The 11124-nt window shown below is 39.4% G+C and overlaps 1 non-coding gene across 1 annotated transcript; it reads left to right on the top strand.

Moving 5' to 3' along the window:
• Positions 1-8264: 8264 nt before the first annotated feature.
• Positions 8265-8372, top strand: LOC148544930 (small nucleolar RNA R71). The gene has a single exon (XR_015900250.1). It is a non-coding gene; the product is annotated as a small nucleolar RNA R71 (small nucleolar RNA).
• The last annotated feature ends 2752 nt before the right edge of the window (positions 8373-11124 follow it).

Genomic DNA, 11124 nt, shown 5'->3' with positions numbered 1-11124 from the left:
AGGAGCAGAATGAGTCTCCAAATACTGAAAAGTCATCCATGAAGACTTCCAGAAATTTCTCTACCATATCAAAGAAGATAGAGAGCATGTACCTCTGAAAGGTTGTAGGTGCATTGCACAGACCAAAAGGCATCCTTCTGTAGGCAAACACTCTAGAGGGCCATGTGATTGCTGTTTTCTCTTGGTCCTGAGGATCAATTACAATTTGGTTGTAACCTGAATAGCCATCCAAAAAGTAGTAATATTCATGACCTGCTAGTCTCTCTAGCATCTGGTCTATGAACGGTAAAGGAAAGTGATCCTTCCTGGTGGCTGTATTTAGCCCTCTGTAATCAATACACATACGCCACCCTGTAACTGTTCTTGTAGGAACCAATTCATTCTTTTCATTATGAACCACTGTCATGCCTCCCTTCTTGGGGACAACTTGGACAGGGCTCACCCAGGGGCTATCAGAAATAGGATAAATAATCCCAGCCTCCGGTAACTTGGTGACCTCTTTTTCCACCACCTCTTTCATGGCTAGATTTAGCCGCCTTTGTGGTTGAACCACTGGCTTAGCATCGTCCTCCAATAGGTTCTTGTGCATGCATCTTGCTGGGCTGATGCCCTTAAGTTCACTTGTGGACCACCCAAGAGCTGTCTTGTGTGTCCTTAGCACTTGAAGTAGTGCTTTCTCTTCCTTTGGATTTAAAGCAGAGCTTATGATCACCGAAAAAGTGTCACCTTCTCCCAGAAATGTATATTTCAGGGATGGTGGTAGTGGTTTGAGCTCGGTGTAGGAGGTTTCTCCTCTTCCTGAGAAATTTTCAAAGGCTCTATTATTTCCTCTAATTCCTCCAGATCAGGTTGCACATCTTTAAAGATGTCTTCTAGCTCTAATTTGAGACTCTCAACCATGTTGATCTCCTCTATCAGGGAGTCAATAACATCAAAACTCATGCGGTCTTTTGATGTGTCTGGATGCTTCATTGCCTCAAAAGCATTCAGCTTGAACTCATCCTCATTGACTCTTAAGGTCACTTCCCCTTTTTGGACATCAATGAGGGTTCGTCCAGTTACAAGTAAAGGTCTTCCTAGAATGAGAGTTGCACTCTTGTGCTCCTCCATTTCCAGCACTACAAAGTCAATGGAAAAGGCAAATGGCCCAACCTTGACAATCATGTCCTCAATTATGCCTGATGGATAGTTAATGGAGCCATCAGCAAGTTAAAGACATATCCAGGTTGGTTTGACCTCTTCGGTCAAGCCAAGCTTTCTGATAGTGGATGCAGGGATTAGATTGATACTTGCCCAAAGGTCACATAGAGCTGTCTTGGTACAAGTACCCTCTAATGTGCATGGTATCATAAAGCTTCCGGGATCCTTAAGCTTTTCTGGTAAGCTTGTTAGAATGACTGTACTGCATTCTTCAGTGAGAAAAACTTTTTCTGTTTCTCTCCAATCCTTCTTATGACTTAAGATCTCTTTCATGAACTTAGCATAAGAAGGAATTTTCTCAAGTGTCTCTGCAAACGGAATCTTTATTTCAAGAGTCCTGAGATAGTCTACAAAGCGGGCAAATTGTTTATCCTGTTCCGCTTGGCAGAGTTTCTGAGGATAAGGCATTTTGGCTTTATATTCTTCAACCTTAGTTTCTGCAGGTTCATTTCCTACAGAGGTAGGTTGAGAAGCCTTCTTGAGGGAGTTATTATCAGCACTTTGGTATGCGAAATTGCTACTCAGGTTGTGAATTGTTGTTCGAAATTGATTCCCTGGCAATGGCACCAAAAACGGATGCACAGAACCATGGTCTAAACATATCTTCACAACTTCGCATAACTAACCAGCAAGTGCACTGGGTCGTCCAAGTAATACCTTACGTGAGTAAGGGTCGAATCCCACGGAGATTATTGGTATGAAGCAAGCTATGGTCACCTTGCAAATCTCAGTCAGGTGGATATAAAATAGTAATGGGTTTTCGAAAATAAATAATAGAATAGGGATAGAGGTACTTATCTAAATCATTGGCAGCAATTTCAGATGAGCGAATGGAGATGCTTTTCGTTCCTCTGAACCTCTGCTTTCCTGCTATCTTCATCCAATCAATCTTACTCCATTCGATGGCTGGCTTTATGTGATACATCACCATTGTCAATGGCTACTTTCGGTCTTCTCTCGGGAAAATGATCCAAATGCCCTGTCACGGCACGGCTAATCATCTGGAGGCATCACCCTTGTCAATGGCTTCATCTTATCCTCTCAGTGAAAATGGTCAACGCACCCTGTCACGGCACGGCTATTCATCTGTCGGTTCTCGATCATGCTGGAATAGGATTTACTATCCTTTTGCGTCTGTCACTAACGCCCAGCAATCGCGAGTTTGGAGCTCGTCACAGTCATTCAATCATTGAATCCTACTCGGAATACCACAGACAAGGTTTAGACTTTCCGGATTCTCTTGAATGCCGCCATCATTCTAGCTTACACCACGAAGATTCTGATTAAGAGATCTAAGAGATACTTCATTCAGTCGAAGGTAGAACGGAAGTGGTTGTCAGGCACGTGTTCATAGGGAATGATGATGATTGTCACGTTCATCACATTCAGATTGAAGTACGAATGAATATCTTAGAAGCGAAACAAGATGAATTGAATAGAAAACAGTAGTACTTTGCATTAATCTTTGAGGAACAGCAGAGCTCCACACCTTAATCTATGGAGTGTAGAAACTCTACCGTTAAAATTACATAAGTGAAAGTCCAGGCATGGCCGAGAGGCCAGCCCTCAAACGTGATCTAAGATAGCATACAACTGATCAAAGATGTCTAATACAATAGTAAAAGGTCCTATTTATAATAAACTAGCTACTAGGGTTTACAGAAGTAAGTAATTGATGCATAAATCCACTTCCGGGGCCCACTTGGTGTGTGCTTGGGCTGAGCTTGAGTGTTGCACGTGTAGAGGTCCTTCTTGGAGTTGAACGCCAGCTTTTGTGCCAGTTTGGGCGTTCAACTCTGGTTTTGGCTCCTTTTCTGGCGCTGGACGCTAGGTTTGGGCAGAAAGCTGGCATTGAACGCCACTTTGCGTCGTCTATTCTTGGCCAAAATATGGACTATTATATATTGCTGGAAAGCCCTGGATGTCTACTTTCCAACACAATTGAAAGCGCGCCGTTTCGAGTTATGTAGCTCCAGAAAATCCACTTTGAGTGCAGGGAGGTTAGAATCCAACAGCATCAGCAGTCCTTCTTCAACCTCTGAATCTGATTTCTGCTCAAGTCCCTCAAATTCAGCCAGAAAATACCTGAAATCACAGAAAAACACACAAACTCATAGTAAAGTCCAGAAATGTGAATTTAACATAAAAACTAATGAAAACATCCCTAAAAGTAACTAGATCCTACTAAAAACATACTAAAAACAATGCCAAAAAGCGTATAAATTATCCGCTCATCACAACACCAAACTTAAATTGTTGCTTGTCCCAAAGCAACTGAAAATCAAATAGGATAAAAAGAAGAGAATATACTATAAATTCCAAACTATCAATGAAACATAGCTCCAATTAAATGAGCGGGACTTATAGCTTTTTGCCTCTTGAATAGTTTTGGCATCTCACTTTATCCATTGAGGTTCAGAATGATTGGCATCTATAGGAACTCAGAGTTCAGATGGTGTTATTGATTCTCCTAGTTCAGTATGATGATTCTTGAACACAGCTTCTTTATGAGTCTTGGCCGTGGCCCTAAGCACTTTGTTTTCCAGTATTACCACCGGATACATAAATGCCACAGACACATAATTGGGTGAACCTTTTCAGATTATGACTCAGCTTTGCTAAAGTCCCCAATTAGAGGTGTTCAGGGTTCTTAAGCACACTCTTTTTTTTCTTTGGACCTTGACTTTAACCGCTCAGTCTCAAGTTTTCACTTGACACCTACACGCCACAAGCACATGGTTAGGGACAGCTTGGTTCAGCCGCTTAGGCCAGGATTTTATTCCTTTTGGCCCTCCTATCCACTGATGCTCAAAGCCTTGGGATCCTTTTTATTTACCCTTGCCTTTTGGTTTTAAGGGTTATTGGCTTTTTGCTCTTGCCTCTTGGTTTTAAGAGCTTTTGGCTTTTTCTGCTTGCTTTTTCTTTCTATATATATATATATATATATATTTCGCCTTTTTTTTTCTGCAAGCTTTGTTCTTTGCTGCTTTTTCTTGCTTCAAGAATCATTTTTATGATTTTTCAGATTATCAAATAACATGTCTCCTAGTCATCATTCTTTCAAGAGCCAACATATTTAACATTCTTAAACAACAACTTCAAAAGACATATGCACTGTTCAAGCATACATTCAGAAAATAAGAAGCATTGTCACCACATCAATATAATTAAATTAAGTTCAAGGATAAATTCGAAACTCATGTACTTCTTGTTCTTTTGAATTAAAACATTTTTCATTTAAGAGAGGTGATGGATTCATAGGACATTCATAACTTTAAGACATAGTTACTACTACTAATGATCATGTAATGAAGACACAAACATAGATAAGCACATAACATAGAAAACGAAAAACAGAAGAAATAAGAACAAGGAATGAATCCACCTTAGTGATGGTGGCGTTTCCTTCTTGAGGAACCAATGATGTCCTTGAGCTCTTCTATGTCTCTTCCTTGTCTTTGTTGCTCCTCCCTCATTGCTTTTTGATCTTCTCTTATTTCATGAAGCATGATGGAGTGCTCTTGATGTTCCACCCTTAGTTGTCCCATATTGGAACTCAATTCTCCTAGGGAGGTGTTGTTTTGCTCCCAATAGTTTTTTGGAGGAAAGTGCATTTGAGGCATCTCTGGGATCTCATGGTGATGAGCTTCATACGCCTCTTGAGCTCCATGAATGGGCTCTCTTGCTTGCTCCATCTTTTTCTTAGTGATGGGCTTGTCCTCTTTGATGAGGATATCTCCCTCTATGTCAATCCCAGCCGAATTGCATAGGTGGCAAATGAGGTGAGGAAAGGCTAACCTTGCCATAGTGGAGGACTTGTCAGCCACCTTGTAGAGTTCTTGAGGTATAATCTCATGAACTTCCACCTCTTCTCCAATCATGATGCTATGGATCATGATGGCCCGGTCTATAGTGACTTCAGACCGGTTGCTAGTGGGAATGATTGAGCATTGAATGAACTCCAACCATCCTCTAGCTACAGGCTTGAGGTCCAATCTTCTTAGTTGAACCGGCTTGCCTTTGGATTCAATCTTCCATTGAGCTCCTTCTACACATATGTCCATAAGGACTTGGTCCAACCTTCGATCAAAGTTGACTCTCCTTGTGTAGGGGCGTGCGTTATCTTCCATGTTTGGCAAGTTGAACGCCAACCTCACATTTTCCGGACTAAAATCCAAGTATTTCCCCCGAACCATTGTAACATAGTTCTTTGGATCCGGGTTCTTACTTTGATCATGGTTCTTGGTGATCCATGCATTAGCACAGAACTCTTGAACCATTAGGATGCCGACTTGTTGGATGGGATTTGTTAGAACTTCCCAACCTCTTCTTTGAATTTCATGTCGGATCTCCGGATACTCATTTCTTTTGAGTTTGAAAGGGACCTCAGGGATCACCTTCTTCTTGGCCATAACATCATAGAAGTGGTCTTGATGGGCTTTGGAGATGAACCTTTCCATCTCCCATGACTCGGATGTGGAAGCTTTTGTCTTCCCTTTCCCCTTTCTAGAGGATTCTCCGGTCTTAGGTGCCATCAATGGTAATAGAAAAACAAAAAGCTTATGCTTTTACCACATCAAACTTAGAATGTTGCTCACCCTCGAGCAATAAAAGAGAGAATAGATGAAGAAGAAGAAGAAATGGAGGAGAGGGAGAGTGGGAAGTGTTTCGGCCATATGGGTGGGTTTGGGTGGGAAATTGGTTTTGAATTTTGAAGGTAGGTGGAGTTTATGAGGTAGGTTTATGGGGAAGAGTGGATGGATGTGAGTGGTGAAGAGGTGATGGGGAAGAGAGATTGAGGTGTTTGGTGACGGGTTTTTGGGGAAGAGTGTTTATGGGGTTGTGTGAAAGAGAGTGGTGAGAAGAAGTGAGTGGAGGTAGGTGGGGATCCTGTGGGGTCCACAGATCCTGAGATGATCCTGTGGGGTCCACAGATCCTGAGGTGTCAAGGATTTACATCCCTGCAGCCATTAGGCATGTAAAATGCCTTTGCACACAACTCTGGGTGTTCAGCGCCAGGTTGGTGCCCATTTTGGGCGTTCAACGCCCATTTGTTGCCATTTCTGGCGTTGAATGCCAGAACCATGCTTGTTCTGGGCGTTCAGCGCCAGAATGCTGCCCATTTTGGGCGTTCAGCGCCAGAACCATGCTCTGTTCTGGCGTTGAATGCCAGGCAGATGCTCCTCCAGGGTGTGATTTTTCTTCTGCTATTTTTGATTCCGTTTTCAATTTTTATATTTATTTTGTCACTCCTCATGATCATGAACCTATAAAGACATATAACTAAGAAAAATATAGTTAGATAAATAAAAATTGGGTTGCCTCCCAACAAGCACTTCTTTAATGTCAATAGCTTCCCAGTGGGCTCTCATGGAGCCTCGTAGATGTTCAGAGCATTGTTGAAACTCTCCAACACCAAACTTAGAGTTTGGATATGGGAGTTCAACACCAAACTTAGAGTTTGGTTGTGGCCTCCCAACACCAAACTTAGAGTTTGACTGTGGGGGCTTGGGTTGACTCTGCTTTGAGAGAAGCTTTTCATGCTTCCTCTCCATGGTTGCAGAGGGAGATCCTTGAGTTTTAAACACAAGGGGGTCCTCATTCTATTGAAGGACTAGTTCACCTCTGTCAACATCAATCATAGCTCTTGTTGTGGCCAGGAAAGGTCTTCCTAAGATGATGGATTCATCCTCTTCCTTTCCAGTATCCAGGACTATGAAATCAGCAGGGATGTAAAGGCCTTCAACCTTTACTAACACGTCCTCTACTTGTCCATATGCCTGTTTTCTTGAATTGTCTGCCATCTCTAATGAGATTTTAGTAGCTTGCACCCCATAGATTCCCAGTTTCTCTATTACAGAGAGGGGCATGAGGTTTATTCCTGAACCAAGGTCACACAGAGCCTTAAAGATCATGGTGCCTATGGTACAAGGTATTATGAACTTCCCAGGATCCTGTCTCTTCTGAGGCAATGTCAGTTGATCCAGATCACTTAGTTCATTGATGAACAAGGGAGGTTCAACTTCCCAAGTATCAATGCCAAATAATTTGGCATTTAGCTTCATGATTGCACCAAGAAACTTGGCAGTTTGCTCTTCAGTAACATCCTCATTCTCTTCAGAAGAGGAATACTCATCAGAGCTCATGAAGGGCATAAGGAGGTTCAATGGAATCTCTATGGTCTCTAGATGAGTCTCATATTCCTTTGGTTCCTCAGAGGGAAGCTCCTTATTGGTCATTGTACATCCCAGGAGGTCTTCCTCCTTGGGATTCACGTCCTCCTCTCCCTCATTGGGTTCGGCCATTTTGCTTATGTCAATGGCCTTGCACTCTCCTTTTGGATTCTCTTCTGTATTGCTTGGGAGAGTACTAGGAGGGATTTCAGTGATCCTTTTACTCAGCTGGCCCACTTGTGCTTCCAGATTTCTAATTGAAGACCTTGTTTCATTCATGAAACTTACAGTGGCCTTAGATAGATCAGAGACTAAGTTTGCTAAATTAGAAGTATTTCGTTCAGAGTTCTCTGTCTGTTGTTGAGTGGATGATGGAAAAGGTTTATTATTGTTAAACCTGTTTCTTCCACCATTATTAAAGCCTTGTTGAGGCTTTTGATCCTTCCATGAGAAATTTGGATGATTTCTCGATGATGAGTTATAGGTGTTTCCATAAGGTTCACCTAAGTAATTCACCTCTGCTATTGCTGGGTTCTCAGGATCATTAGCTTCTTCTTCAGAAGATGCCTCTTAAGTACTGTTGGATGCAGCTTGCATTCCATTCAGACTCTGAGAAATCATATTGACTTGCTGAGTCAATATTTTGTTCTGAGCCAATATGGCATTCAGAGTATCAACCTCAAGAACTCCCTTCTTCATAGGCGTCCCATTATTCACAAGATTCCTTTCAGAAGTGTACATGAACTGGTTATTTGCAACCATGTCAATGAGTTCTTGAGCTTCTGCAGGCGTTTTCTTTAGGTGAATGGATCCACCTGCAGAGGTATCCAATGACATCTTAGATAACTCAGACAGACCATCATAGAATATATCCAGGATGGTCCATTCTGAAAGCATGTCAGAAGGACACTTTTTGGTCAGTCCTTTGTATCTCTTCCAAGCTTCATAGAGGGATTCACCTTCTTTCTGTCTAAAGGTTTGAACATCCACTCTAAGCTTGCTCAGCTTTTGAGGAGGAAAGAACTTGGCTAGGAAAGCCTTGACCAGCTTATCCCAAGAGTTCAGGCTATCCTTAGGTTGAGAGTCCAACCATACTCTAGCTCTGTCTCTTGCAGCAAAAGGGAAAAGCATGAGCCTGTAGACTTCAGGATCTACTCCATTAGTCTTAACAGTATCACATATCTGCAAGAATTCAGTTAAGAACTGAAAAGGATCTTCAGATGGAAGTCCATGAAACTTGCAGTTCTGCTGCATCAGAGAAACTAATTGAGGTTTCAGCTCAAAGTTGTTTGCTCCAATGGCAGGAATGGAGATGCTTCTTCTATGTAAATTGGAATTTGGTGCAGTAAAGTTACCAAGCATTCTCCTTGCATTGTTGTTGGGTTCGGCTGCCATCTCCTTTACTTGTTTGAAATTTTCAATCAAGTTGTCTCTGGATTGTTGTAATTTAGCTTCTCTTAATTTTCTCTTCAGAGTTCTTTCAGGTTTTGGATCAACTTCAACAAGAATGCCTTTTTCTCTGTCCCTGCTCATAAGAAAGAGGACAGAAGAAGAAAAGAAGTGGAATCCTCTATGTCACAGTAAAGAGGTTCCTTATTGTTAGTAGAAGAAAAGAAGAAGACAAAGAATGTGATGTAAAGAAAGAAACACAACTGTGAGGAGGGCAGAGATGTGAGATGAGATGTTAGTGAATGAATAAATAAATAGAAGGAGATGAGAGAGAAGGAATTTTCGAAAATAAATTTTGAAAAAGCGTTAGTGATTTTTGAAAAATAGTTTTTGAAAAAGGTTAGTAGCTTTTTTTTTTTCGAAAATTAAGTTTTTTTTTTAAAATTGAAATACTTAGTTAATTAAAAAGAAATTTTGAAAAAAAAGGGGGGAGATATTTTCGAAAATTAGAGAGAGAGAGTTAGTTAGGTAGTTTTGAAAAAGATAAGAAACAAACAAAAAGTTAGTTAGTTAGTTTAAACAAATTTTGAAAAGGTGAGAAGTTAGGAAGTTAGAAAAGATATTTTGAAATCATATTTTGAAAAAGATAAGATAAGAAGATATTTTTGAAAAGATATGATAGAAATTAGTTTTTGAAAAAGATTTGAATTGTTTGAAATCAAAATTAATGACTTGATTCACAAGAAATCACAAGATATGATTCTAGAACTTAAAGTTTGAATCTTTCTTAACAAGCAAGTAACAAACTTGAAATTTTTGAATCAAAATATTAATTGTTTATGTTATTTTCGAAAATTTGTGATAAAAATAAGAAAAAGATTTTTGAAAAATTTTTGAAATTTTCGAAAATAACTAAGAATTTTGAAAAAGATTTGGTTTTTGAAAAAGATTTTGAAAAAGATGAGATTTTCAAATTGAAAAGTTGATTTGACTCATAAGAAACAACTTGATTTTCAAAATTTTTAAAAAAGTCAATCCAAATTTTCGAATTTGATGAGAGAAAAATGGAAAGATATTTTTTTGATTTTTTTAAATTTTTAATGAAAAACATGAAAATTATGCAATGCGTGAGAATTTTAGATCAAAACATGTGATGCATGCAAGAATGCAATGAATGTCAAGATGAACACCAAGAACACTATGAAGATCATGATGAACATCAAGAACACATTTTTGAAAAATTTTTAATGCAAAGAAAACATGCAAGACACCAAACTTAGAATTCTTTAATGCTTAGACACTAAGAATTCAAGAATGCATATGAAAAACACCATACAACACAAAACAAAAAATCATCAAGATCAAACAAGAAGACTTACCAAGAACAACTTGAAGATCATGAAGAACACTATGAATGCATGAATTTTCGAAAAAATGCAAGATGCATATGCAATTGACACCAAACTTATAACATGACACATGACTCAAACAAGAAACAGAAAAATATTTTTGATTTTTATGATTTTCTAATTTTTTTTTTGGATTTTTCGAAAAATTAATTGAAAAAGAAAAATAAGGATTCCAAAATTTTTAATATGAATTCCAGGAATCTTGCCATATTAATCTAAAGCTTCAGTCCAGGAATAAGACGTGGCTCACTAGCCAGCCAAGCTTTCAATGAAAGCTCCGGTCCAAAACACTAGACATGGCCAATGGCCAGCCAAGCTTCAGCAAGATATCAGAATATACTGCTCATTACTTATCAAATATGTAACTTGCCTCTATGCTGATGGTTTGGAAGCCTCAGTCCAAAAGAATTTAGACATGGCTTTACAGCCAGCCAGGCTTCACATGCTTCATGAAACACTAGAATTCATTCTTAAAAATTTTGAAGCCATAGAATAGTTTATTTTTGAAAACATTATTTTTATTATTAAATTTTTTTTTTCTGAAAACAAAAGAAAAAATTTTTTTGAAAGATTTTTGAAAAATTTTTTGAAAACAAAACAAAAAGAAAGTTACCCAATCTGAGCAACAAGATGAACCGTCAGTTGTCCAAACTCGAACGATCCCTGGCAACGGCGCCAAAAACTTGGTATGCGAAATTGCTACTCAGGTTGTGAATTGTTGTTCGAAATTGATTCCCTGGCAATGGCACCAAAAACGGATGCACAGAACCATGGTCTAAACATATCTTCACAACTTCGCATAACTAACCAGCAAGTGCACTGGGTTGTCCAAGTAATACCTTACGTGAGTAAGGGTCGAATCCCACGGAGATTGTTGGTATGAAGCAAGCTATGGTCACCTTGCAAATCTCTGTCAGGTGGATATAAAATACTAATGGGTTTTCGAAAATAAA

The sequence above is a fragment of the Arachis ipaensis genome, chromosome B9 (assembly GCF_059453495.1).
Source record: "Arachis ipaensis isolate K30076 ecotype BB chromosome B9, ASM5945349v1, whole genome shotgun sequence".
Taxonomy (NCBI): domain Eukaryota; kingdom Viridiplantae; phylum Streptophyta; class Magnoliopsida; order Fabales; family Fabaceae; genus Arachis; species Arachis ipaensis.
This window is presented reverse-complemented; position numbering and strand designations above follow the sequence as displayed.